Source organism: Filicampus tigris, chromosome 16, assembly GCF_054856515.1.
Source record: "Filicampus tigris isolate MCC_2025a chromosome 16, RoL_Ftig_1.0, whole genome shotgun sequence".
Lineage (NCBI taxonomy): Eukaryota > Metazoa > Chordata > Actinopteri > Syngnathiformes > Syngnathidae > Filicampus > Filicampus tigris.
The window spans coordinates 12,892,501-12,906,145 of NC_141232.1; positions in this window are offsets into that span (position 1 = coordinate 12,892,501).

Consider the following 13,645-nt stretch of genomic DNA (forward strand, 5'->3'; position numbering starts at 1 on the left):
AGAAAGAATGCCTAATTTTCAGATACTAATGATCGAATATGAGAAAAAAATCCCAAATATATGAAAGTGGTAATATTACAAGCCTAACTTATATATGCGCGAAGGTGAGGACAGATCAGGATCTTCTCAAGTGACACTTTAACAAACAAATGTGTTGTTTAAACCTTTGCGTATTTTTCCTGAAAAAAAATTACACACTAAAATGGCCTCTTTTGCTAGGTTTGTTCAATCAGTCAATTGTTTTAACAAATATTTGATTATTTTACCTGATGACGAGTGTCTTTTAAAAGACAACCGCTACTGTTTGTCTCAGACTGTTGGTTTGTCAACATTGGCTCATTGCAGTTACGCCTTGATTCTCGCAATACTGTAACGCATTTTTCACAGTTTCTTTTCAATGTGGCTCTACTTCTCCGTAATGCAAGTCACTCATTAGCATGCAATTCCTCTCAGAGGCTCATGTTTACAGTTTTGCAACTTTCATTTTAAACTTGTACAATGAATCCATTTATATCAGTGTTGTATCCATTACCAATACAATTCAGGTAGGGGGAGAATGTTGTTTTTTGTAAACTACTTTTTCAATTTGGAATCCGTAATACGGTTGAATTCAATGTGAGGTTTATGTTGTTGACCTGAGCATTTGCTTTTCAAAAAATACACTAGATGCTTTAGGATTGCTTGACATTCGTCGGACCTTCAACTCCGCTCCATTCTGTGTAAGATAAAGTATCAGTATCTACAGTATCTCAATGTTGTGATAAGAATATTGCTGTTTGTTGATTTTAAAAGAAATGTAACATTTACAGGTAGTATCAAAACAGATTTTAACCTTTCATTAAACATCGCACTGCTTTGTGCAAAAGTCTCAGAGAGAATTGATGACCGAACTGTTTAGCTCCTGCTCCAAATCCAGAGATGTAATCTAGACTGGGAAAAGAAATGTGTTTTAAAAGACGCATTGAAGCGTGAATCATGAAGCATCTGTCAAGGATTTTAAGATACACTATAGTGTCAATGTTTGTGACTCTAAAAACGGACTGCACTTCCTCTGTTATGTCTATAAGCATAAGCATGACATATGAAGCCATTCTTTGACTATTTAGCATCAGATGGCAGATTTTCCTTCTTTGCCTCGAGTCAACCAAGAGAGGACTGCACCATCACGTAAGCACGAGTGCAAACTACAATAAGTCAGCCAAAGAAAACATCTATTATTGGCAAAGAAGTCTAAAAAGGCCAAAAGAGGATCTCAACTCTTTTGAAGTTCAAAAGTGATAAGCAACCTTCCTTGTATTTCCGATCCGAGGCCAATTAATTGTGCCTTGAATGTGAGATTTAGGACGCAAAAGTCCCAGACTGCTGTTATTATGCCATGATGGAGATGTCCTCTCTTGCTTCTGTTTCGTCCTTTTCACTGTGACTGTATACTGCCCAAACTTGTGAGACGACACGTGAGGCTGCTTCCTAATGCAGAAGCCCTCACTACTTTTTGGCACAGCGCGAAGTTGAATGTAAAAGCTGAGAGAGTCGTCGGTCTAAAAGACCCCCGTGAGTGTTTGAAGGTGTATTTGATACACGAGTGCTGCTTGTGGGTTTATCGTGGGCACAGTTGTTTTGTCTGTCAGTTTTTTTCAGTGACAAATCAGTGTGGCACAATCAAAGAATGGCTTCTGAAAAGCTATTTGTGTTTGTGGCTCTGTGATATATATTTTCAGCGTTATAAAAAAAACAAAAAAACATTTGGTATCAACACGCACTCCTTGTTGTTATTTTTTTACTTTCACACCCAAGATAACAAAAGAAGTAAATATGTGACTTGAATGTGCACCTACAGCAGCTTAACGGTTAGCATGTCTCTCGGTTCAGGATCTGGTAAGCCTGATTACAAGTCCAGCCCTGGATGGATGAACACAAGCAAGGAACGAATATGTACCTATAATCATGATCACAAAGCTAAGTCCACTTTAATATTTTCTATTAAAATTGGTATTGGATGTCAATAATGCTTACACAGTTGGCACACAGTATGGAGCTGTAAAATCATTACCGCTAGATAACATTAAGATAAAATTGGATTCTACCTTGTTACCAGTGTTTCCCAACCTTTATTGTGCTGAGGCCTAAATTTTACATTAGAAAAATATCACAGCCTACTGCCACACAAAAACAGGCCGCAAACGGTATTTATACGGAAATAGTGATATCGTGCAAATGTACTGAGTGCATTCCTGAGCCCGTTTAGTTGAGCACAAAGCTGTTATTCTGTTGTATGACTGACAAGAGCTTGATACACAAGTTAATAGTACCTTATGCCATGTGGTGAAAGAGCATTTTTGCTGGCGTGGATCGGGGCTTGGTGACAAATGAAAAATTCCAGGTTGGGTCTAGTGTTTTTTGGGTTTTTTTTTTACATATAGGCTTTAATTCCTGTATCATGAGTATCTTCAAATGGCAGACCGCGCATTGTCGGGACTTTTTATTCCTCAAGTAACGCTGTCACAGACTGTGTACACACTACCCAGCTACATTCAATGAGTGCTGTTTATTTGAAGGTTAGGCCTAATTTGAATGTTCAGTGCTGTTTGAAATGTCGGCCTGCTGCTTTACCTCAAATATTTACCAGCCTTTCTTATTTGATGTGCAGGCATCAAATTACAATTTGTACTGAAATGTAGGCCTGACATGTTTGTACTAGTTTTGGGTCTCCTTTGTGTTCAAACGTGAACATTAATGGTTTAGATTTGTGTTTAAAAGTCACTTTATGTTGCAGTGTTTTTTGGGTTATACACATATTCATGCTCCTGAATTGTTCTATAGTTGGATCAAAACAGCTTTATTTATGGTTCAGATAGTGGAATGCAAAACATGATATTAGCAAAACCACAAATACAGTAAATATGGCGTGCAGACAGATGGGCGTAGCTGGCGTAGCCCTTGGCGTCCAACTCAGGGGGAGCATCCAAACATGGTCCTCCGCGTCAACGATTGTATTTCATCGGGACAGACGTTTGTTAATAAGTCCATGTGAGACACAAGCATTACCTGCAGGCTGTAAGGTGGTTATGTTAGGCTCGGTTTTGTTTTGAGTCAGTGAATTCAGAGATAATAATATAATAATAATAATAATTTTCACTCCAATTAAGGTGGATAATTTCCTGCGGCACACCTGATGATCTCTCACTGCACACTGGTTAGGAATCACTGGTCTAATGTACTTCATGTTATACAACGGAACCTTGAAATTCTAATGACACCGATCAAAATGTTCAGGAAAAATGAGCAGGTTCATCTGTCATCCAAAATGATACTATAAAATCTCAAGAGCCTTAAGATCAACGTGCTTCTTTTTGGATTCATTCCATGTGTTTTGTTTTTTCTTTGCCAAGTAGAAAAAAACAGCTTCAAATCTGTTGACGTCAATAATAAAAGGAACGGAATGTACACCACAAAGTCAGGCATGTTTTGGCTGGATATGAAAAGGCTCGCCTCCCATTCAAATGTTGTAAACTTAACGCACATCCCTGTCTAACACAACCACGTCTCTCTCACATCATCACAATTAATTGGTAAGTACATAATTTGTTGTTTTTTCAGTTTAACAGTGCAACTTAATTTTCATGTTCAAAAATGTCCTCCACTCATCTGTTTCTATTTGCTTAATGTTACACATCATCAATCTAAGAGTGCGTAATTTGTTTTGTTTTCCAAAAAGATGCTGTCGACCGAGTTCATAGCAAGCAGCTGTTTTTTTTTTTAAATCAAACATCTACTTCACGCTGGATGAAATGGAACCAACAAAGTGTGTCAAAATTAAGGAACCAAGGACAGTTTATGCAAAAACATAATAATTTCCTCTACTGCCCAATCCACTGCATTTTATATGTATATATATATATATATATATATATATATATTTATATATATATAAAATAGAAATAATAAAGATCGTTGATGATAGCTGAGTAAGTTTCCAAGTAGAGCAGCGTTTCCATGCCGATGACAAAGACACTTTTCTCTTATCTTACAAACCAGTTTATAATTTACATAATAATGAAGCCGGTCAGTAAGATGTGGTTAAGCACATCTGCCTCATAGTCAAAGATTCTGGTATTCCAATCCTGGCTCTGATCTTTTCCCAGTCTTCTCCCATATTCCCAAGACGTGTGAGACCTTCATTTAAAGTGGAATTCAACCCAAACATTTATTTTTTTCAAGGATATGTTCTACGCAGGCCCATTAGTTGAAACAAGGCATTCTGATTAGTATTGCGTTTGTGGAATATAACAAATCCACCCGTTTTTAGCTAGCTCTGGGGGTGGCCGTTTTGTCACTTGATGATGTCATTTTCAGTCGACAGAAGTGACAAAATAACACCCCCTGAGATGGCTAAAAACGATTGCATTTTGCTGCTTAACTCATATTCCACAAACTCAATATTAATCAGAACGCCTTGTCGCAACTAGTGGGCCTGCGGACGTCAACCCAAACATATTTTTTTCAAGAATATGTTCCCAGCAGGCCCACTAGTTGAAACAAGGCATTCTGATAAATATTGCGTTTGTGGAATAAGAGTTAACCCACCCATTTTAGCCATCTCTGGGGGGCGGCCATTTTGTCTTCTGTCAACAGAAAATGACATCACAACTGCTCACAACGACCAATCACGTCTATCCTGTTTTCTGAATCTGAGCCGTGATTGGTCGTTGTCAGCAGTTGTGATGTCATTTTCAGTCGACAGAAGACAAAATGGCCGTCCCCAGAGATTGCTCAAAACGAGTGCATTGTTCTGCTTAATTTATATTCCACAAACACAAAATTAATAAGACTGCCGTGTTTCAACTGGTGGGCTTGCTGGGAGCATACGTTTAAAAAAATATATGCTTGGGTTGACCTCTACTTTAAGTCTAAATACAGTAGTCCATAGGTGTGAATGTGTGTGATTGTGACCAGTCCAGTGTGTACCTTCATATTATTGATTGAAATGTTTACAGCACAAATTTAGTATCTGCAGTAAGAAAGTGATTTTCTTTTCAGGGAGGAGTTTCAAAGTGTTTTATACACCCGTCTGCCCTTGAAGTGTTAGGGAAGTGATGGGTGGAATCTTTTGAGCTGAACCAGTCATCAGCTCTGTTCTGCACCACTCCTATGATGAGGAGGCTCATCCAGCTGATTTGGAGGCTGTTGTAGGGGTGATGATGTAACAGTGGGCAGTTTTAGCTTCCACCAATACAGTCTTTTGCTGACACACACCTCCCCAAACCCCCCCCCCCCCCCCCCCCCGGGAAACCCACCAAAAACACTCAGGGGCACAGCTGTTACAGAGCAGACTTGCTGTCACGGAGGATGTGTCATCTTATCATACTTTTGCTTTGTTCTGTCTGAAAACCTGGACAGCACCACGGTATGGAGGTGGTGGGGCACATACTGAATTTGCTTAAATTCCCTGACATTTATTATTAATGATCAGTGGGCAGCCCTGCAATAGGCTAGCAACCAGTTTGAGATGCACCCTGCCACTCACCAAAAATCAAAATGTTATCTTTCCAGTTTCGTGGTGTAATCTTGTGATCAGGGCTGGGCGATATGACTGAAAAGTATATCGCGATATAAGTGTTTCATATTGGTCGATATCGATATATAATAGATTTTTCTTCTTCTTTTAAACTAATGAAAATAATGATCCGAAGAAAAATACATGTAGGTTATTTTATTTTAACATAATACTTAATCTTTAATAAGAGGTCAATGTAACTATGAAAAAGTGAAATAAACTGGTCGATATACAGATTAAATAAACTCCATTTTAAAGATCATGTGCTTAGAAGGGCTGAGAAATGTTTGAAAAACTGTCAGAGGTATTTCATATCAGTCAATATTGATAATTATTGATTTTGTTTTAAACCTTTTCATTAAATAACAGTTAACTGTTTTTTGTACATCGTTATGTAGTATAATGTGCAGTTTGTCCTCCATCAGTGCATTGTAAATGCTTATTTCCATTAGGTCTACCCCAAAGCAGTTGTTGACACATATATTAGTCTTCATTCAATGTTCATCCAATGCAAGTGAACGAATACTCTCTTGCAGTGCATACATCCTCGTTGACCAACCGTCTTAGGACTACTTTATCTTTTTAGCGGACTCATTATTGCCATAGTCCATTCATATTTTACTTGCTTGATTTTACCTTGAACGCGATGCCGGTGTCGGATAAAGCTAACTACTGCTAGCATGTCAAAGACAAGAACTCCTCTACTTGTACGCCATGGCTCCATCCACGGGTTTTTAATAGGGTTATAATGCATAATATATTTTAATTGTAAGAGTTGTACTGAGTCGAGTGGTCATTTATTTGAGCAAAGTTAAGGCGCTCGCTCGCTGGACGCGAGCATAGCGCACGGCCGCCGGGCCCGCGAGCATAGCGCACGGCCACCGGGCCTGCGAGCATAGCGGACAACTGTCGGGCCCATGAGCATGCTCCGTTGAGTTAACAGCTTCTTCTTGTTGGTTTAAATGCTTCTTCCTCGTTGGTTTAAAAGCTGCTTCGTCTTTGGTTTAAACGCTTCTTCTTCATGTTTGGAGGCGGAAGCGTGCTGCCTACATCATGCATGCGATCGGGTTTGTTTTAGTTTTTTTCTATCGAACGTTTTATCGAAGGCATTTTGTATTGGTATCGATCACGTGTCAATCGCGATACGTATCGATATTGAATTATTGGCCCAGCCCTACTTGTGATACAAATCCACAGAAATCTAGCTGTTATTTTCTTCTCCATCTTACATAAACCGACCCTTGGGTAATGAAGTTGTAGATCTTTTTTGTAACAAACTCAAAACACATTCATGGTCATCTTGTTCTCTCTCTTTCAATATTCTTCCCCTTGAAAAGTTCCGAACAAAGTCATCCCACCCAGGTGGTATTACATCTCTGCCACAACAAGGGGATGTGTCAGGCCAAGGACTTTTGTGTCACAATGGGAAATGCAGCCAGAGAAAAAATGGGGATATAATTGAAAACCCAACTGGGTCCTTTTCTCTGCTTGCTACTGTTAGCCATGGTTGACCTCCACTGATTCAAAATGCAGACAGGTCCTGTCACGGATAGCGGATAGATCATTTACCTGAAATTTACATTATACACATAAAAACAGTTGGGTCAAAAATAACCCAAAATGGTTTATTTCTAACCCAGCTTCTGGGTTATTATAGCATCAACAGTAGTTAATTTAACTTTATGAAATGTTTCATCCTTTTTGGGTTATTTTTGAGTCGGGTCAAAAGCCCTCAATCCAATGTGGGTTATTATACATTGTTTGTGTTTCGTTACCAACTGAAGTAATATCGTATACTGTCGAGGCTCGTTGGTAAGTTGGACTAACAACTTAGCTAGCCATTTAGCCGTTATCATTGAAGCACACTGATACAGATTTTCTTTTTTTTTTTCTCAGCCATTTACTGAAGCAATTAATGAAATTTATTCACAATGTCTGTGGTTGTATTAGTTTTGAACTTGGCAGCTAGCTAGCTGGTTTGGTTCATTAGCTTACAGCCAAATTTGCCAACTAGTTAGCATGCTTGTTAGCCAGGTAATTAGCCAGTTTAAGGACAATTCCAGGCAAACTCAACCTGGGAACATAGTTTCCTACTATAAGGTTTGTGCAATGTATGTGTTGCGGATTCCAGCTCGTACTGCACGAATGTATATTCGGGAAACCTTACATATCCGTGCTGTCCTTTGAAAAACACTGTCCAGTTTGTTTGTTTGTTTTTTCATTTTCACGATAATGGGATTTCTAACGCAGAAACGGCATTCACGTAAAAATAAAATAAAAATGGACATACATGTTTTTCACAGGACAGCGACAATATGTTAATTTTTGCATAAAATAGCTTTGTTTCCAGTCAATTCATTAGGCCTGAGATAGATGTGGGTGCCAACTGTACACCCCCCTTGCGGTGGGTTTTAGGTTTTATTTTGCTTGAATACAGAAATGACAAAATCACAGTTATGCTATTCCATAATTTATTGATACTTATCTGTCTTCCTACAGATCAACATGGGGAGCACACACACAGAGAGCTGCCCGCCTCATTCCCACTTAAATTCTATAGATTTGGCCTCAAAACAAAAAATACACTGTTCGAGAAGGCACCTTGGCCTACTTGGCATTCTTCAGTTAAAATTCACAAAGGATACCAGCATATGTAACATCAGCAATGTCACACTCTGATTACTTAGTGCTGGGGTGAGATGTGATTTTGTCTCATGCAAATGAGACCAGCCCCAGCACGCCCCAGTGTCGAGTACAGCTGCCGTTGCCATAATGATGGGGCTAGCAAGGGTTTTGCGTTAAGGCGAGGGCTTGTAGCACAGAGTGTTAATGGCCATAAAGATGTGATTGTATTTTGACTTGTGCAGGGAGCACTTTGTTAAGCCGCCAAAATTCATTTACAATTGCATTATTGATCATAAACAGCTGCCTCACAGACACATTTTCAGAAACAGGCAGATAACAAAATATTTACTTAGTGCTTTGATTTTACTCTGAATAGGTGGGCAGAAATTCTAGAGAGCAAACTATTAGTATACAAGCACTCTGAACATGTTATGCTTGCACTGCATTGTGCCTTGGAACACTTCAGTCCTCCTTCCCTATTCAGTCTTCACCAACCTTAACGCAAGCAGAATGGAAAAAGAAATTGGAGGGAGAGTACAGGGAGAGAGAGTAATGGCAATGGGGAGAAACTAATTTAAAAAATGAAAAAAAGACAAGGACATTTCAAAAATAACTTTTGTAAACACTTTGTCTGAACACTGCACACTGTTGTACAAGTAGAGGAGTTGGAGAAAAAAAGATATCAGATGATCTTAACCCAGGAAGTCCAAGAAAAGAACAGTAAGTGGTAAAGAGATAGGAGACTCACAGGTGAGCTGGAAGAAAGAACGAACAGCATTAAGAAAATGTCACCAAGTCTGGATACTGGAATACTAATGAGATTGACTTTATTTACTCACAAATTCACTTTCTCAGATTGAAATTTGGGCACCGTGGCTACTCAAAATTGTCGGTAGATGTGAATGTGAGTTTACAGTGGGTACGGAAAGTATTCAGACCCCTTGAAATTGTTCACTTTCTGTGTCATTACAGCCATTTGTCAAAATCAAAAAAGTTCATTTTATTTCTCATTCAGTCAGCACCCCATCTTGACAGAAATAAACAGAAATGTAGATTTTTTTTACAAATTTATGAAAAAAGAAAAACTGAAATAGCATATGGTCATAAGTATTCAGACCCTTTGCAACGGCCTTCATATTTAACTCACATGCTGTCCATTTCTTCTGATCCTCCTTGATGGTTCTGCTCCTTTAATGGAGTCCAGCTGAATTTAATTAAATTGATTGGACTTGATTAGGAAAGGCCTATATAAGACCTAACAGTTCACAGTGCATGTCAGAGCAAATGAGAATCGTGAGGTCGAAGAAACTGTCCAAGGTAATTCTCTCTAGATTCTCTGGTCTGATGAGACCAAGATTGAACTTTTTGGTGTTAATTCTAAGCGGTTTGTGTGGAGAAAACCAGGCACTGCTCATCACCTGCCCAATGAAATCCCTACAATGAAACGTGGTGGGCGCATCATGTTTGGGGGGTTCAGTTGCAGGGACAGGACGACTGGTTGCAATTGAAGGAAGGATGAATCTGGCCAAGTACAGAGATATCCTGGAGGAAAACCTCTTCCAGAGTGCTCAGGACCTGAGCCGAAGGTTCACCTTTCAACAGGACAATGAACCGAAGCACACAGCTAAAATAACAAAGGAGTGGCTTCAGAACAACTCTGACGTTCTTGACTGGCCCAGCCAGAGCCCTGACCTAAACCCGATTGAGCATCTCTGGAGACCCGAAAATGGCTGTCCACCAACGTTCACCATCCAACCTGACAGAACTGGAGAGGATCTGCAAGGAAGAATGGCAGGGGAGCCCCAAATCCAGGTGTGAAAAATGTGTTGCATCATTCCCAAGAAGACTCATGGCTGTAGAGCTCAAAATGGTGCTTCCAATCAATACTGAGCACAGGGTCGGAATACTTATGACCATATAATATTTAAGTTGTTCTTTTTTCATACATTTGCAACAATTTCTACATTTCTGTTTTTTTCTGTCAAAATGGGGTGCTGAGTGTACATTAATGAAAAATAAAATGAACTTTTTTGATTTTAGCAAATGGCTGCAATGACACAGAAAGTGAAAAATGTCAAGTGGTCTGAATACTTTCCGTACCCACTCTATATGGTTGCTTCACTAATTGTGTCCACCGACTAGTCGGTGACCAGTTTGCCCAAAGTCAGCTAGGTTAGGCTGAAGCTCTCCTGGGTCCCTAATGAGGATAAGCGATATAGACCCGGGCATGCTGCCTATGTGACGGACCGGTCCGTCTATCCGCCTATGACGGACGCCCATTTTTTCGGCGATAAGCGGGAAACTTAAAAAGATAGTTGGACTCAGCATAGTCAGAAGCCCATTTTTTTCCCATCTATGTAATCGTCCATTTTCGCGGTTCCCCCACCCCCGACCCCCTTACGTTGTATCGACAGAAAGCTCCATTTCTCTGCTTTCAGAATCCATTGGAATTACGTTGCTAGTTTAAAGTACCTTAAGAATGTTTTTTTTTTTGTTTGTTTGTTTGTTTTTTTGGTTGTTTTCTCTCGAGTTGGTAGTCGGAAACTCCAACGGAAACCCGTTTAAAATGATAGTCAGACCGGCCTATAGACAATTACTATTTGGTCTGGCCAAACAAAATGGCGGATAAATGTATGGCAGAAGGTACCCCAGCTGTAGGCGGAAGGCGATAAACGGACAGCAATTTTTTAGTAGAATGCCCAACTTTGGAAATTGCATGGATATGGATGCTTTCCCTCAGTTTAAAGTTACAGTAGGTACTGTAATAAGTCAGATATTACTGCATACATTTTGACAAAGGTTTTCGTCGATATAAATAAAAATAACGAGGGTTAGGGTCAATGTAATGCAGCAAAAGCTGTGTTTCTTAGCACAAATACTCAAGTAAAAGTAAATAAGTACGTTGCATTAAAACTACTCTGAGATTTGCAATTTTCCCCAAAAGTTATTGGCACAACTAATTAGATGATGATTTGAGCTAGGCTATTGCGCCGCTGTAACCTTTCCTCCCGGCTTGGCATCTTCCTATCTATATCTGCACCCTGGCACACATAAAGTATCTAGTTGGAACCAGTTAAGACTGTCGAGTTACACATCGTCACATGCTAAGCAGAGCTGCTCTCTTCCATGGGTGTGGCTCAGGGACTGGAAAGAATAGGAACCATTCTGGACAGATGACACATTTTTCCACATCTAGTAGAAAAAGCTTCCATAGCTGGCATACTGTATTAAAGAGCTTAGCTGAGAATTTATTTTTCGGGTTGTTACTGATAATATTGCGAGCATTAAAAATTAAAGGACCAAGTGAGGGGTTCCCACAGAACTTGTCAACATGTAACGGCGTAAATGTGGTGCATCCAGGGGCGTGCAGAGGGTGGGGCCAACAGAGCGGTGCCATCCACAGGGTAAACCTGTGCTGTGAATGTTCACACAACAGAATAAGTCATTGCATCCTGTATTTACATCAGCTTTGTGCTCAATTAAACAGGCCCAGATTTCACACTGAGTAAGTAGTACGTTTGTGAATGAATTAAGATGAGATATGCACTCACTGTACGTTCGGCAACAGTTTTGTTTGGTGTACCGTGAGATTTGTCTAAAGTAAAATGGGTGCCTTGGCTCAATAAAGGTTAGGAGAAAGGGTTACACATTTGGATGAAATCCAAGAAGGATTCAATTGAGTCATCAAATGAAATAAACATGATGGAATCATTTGTCATCAAATGTGTGCTAGGTTGAAGTATAACTACGTTTTCATTTACTTAAATCATCCCTGCCTGATAAGCACAGGGACATGAAAACACATGCCGGCCCCTCCCCATGGATCCATTCATGCAGATTCTGTTACGTAAGCGTGTTAACCTGCTCTCCTCACAGACATGTCCTCGTATCAACTCCATGCGTCAGAGCAGGATACAAAGCGAGCCATAATAAGAAGGGCAGACCGTGTGTAATTAGAAAACAAAAGATGGAGACACAGTAAACAGAGTGAAACGGAAAGAAAACATAAAGCGGGAGAAAAGCCCAATCACTGAGTTCAAAATCCCAACCTGTGGAATGCACACACAAACCGGTACACTCACACACCCTCATTTGCAGCCCTGTAGGGATTTCATTTCCTGGAGGTTTCAGAACCTGTGCTACCTGCCTTCTCTAGTTCAATTTAAAAACAACACCCTGAAATAATGTGTGTGAATGTATGCCAGTTTAAATTCCCACAGCACGGGCAGTACAGAACAGGAACGTGTTTTAAAACCCACAAGGCCTTTGTCAGATTGACATCAAATAAAGCCCCTCTGAGATAAATATTGACATCATGGCAAATGGCAAACAGTGGCTTGGCACAGACATGAGACACACCTGATCAGTTTTTAGGCTTCTCGCTAGCGGGGTGGATATAATAAATGTAATGGATTTGATACATATACAAACAAACACTGAGTAATCCCGGGATATAATCCTCGTTCTGGGCTGTGAGCACCACGGGAGATTAAACAACATGCAACAACACTCGGGCCGAATTTATCCTCAAGTGGAAACCTCAGAACTTTTAATTCCGCTCATCTGGTCATCATTTGATCCGTAGTAGTGGCCAGCAAGTCTACCTCACAGTCAAGAGGTCCTCGGTTTTTCCCTTTCTGTGTGGAGTTGGCAGGTTTTCCCTGAGTTTTTTCCAGCCATTCCTTCCACATCCTTAAGACATGCTTGTTAGGCTAAATGAAGACTCTAAATTGTGTCGAGGTGTGAATGTGAGTAAATGCTTGTCTATATTGGCTGGTGAACAATTCAGGGTGCAGCCCGCCTCTTAGTAAATGTCAGGTGGGATCGGGTCCAGTTCGCCCACCGTGACTCGAATGAGGACACCTAGTATATAAAACGGAGCGATGCAAACTATAATCCTGACTTCATGCAGTTAAAGCCGGATCTCCCACTTTTCATCAATCACGGTAGCAAAAATATACGAGTTTTTATACAGAGACATGTCAGAATGCAAATGGAACATGTTGTTCTATTCTGCTACTTGTATTCACAGAGGTTTATTGTGGGGTAAAAAGTGGGCCATCTGTGCCCTCTACAGGAGTGATTATGAAATAGCAAGTTGCTTCACTGTTTGAGTTGTACTTCGGGGTGCACATAACAATTTTGGTTTGGTTCTCAAATGCACACCTGCGGTTGTTGATTAGTGCTCTTTTTTTTTCTTTTCTTTTTTTTCTTACCCCAGACCCACCAACTTCAATGGCAGTGGCAATTTGCTACCATTACAATTAAGTACTGTTTTATTGATAGATGTAGCCTATAGCAATACCCATACATACAATAGTGTTATTTAAATGTATTCACATTGTATAATTTAATACAGCCCTTACCTAATTAAATTGATCCAACAAAATAAAAATCTGGAAAAGGTTTGTGGTCGGAACATACTTCTACAAAATAGAACGTACTGTTCAATAATCGCTACTTTCA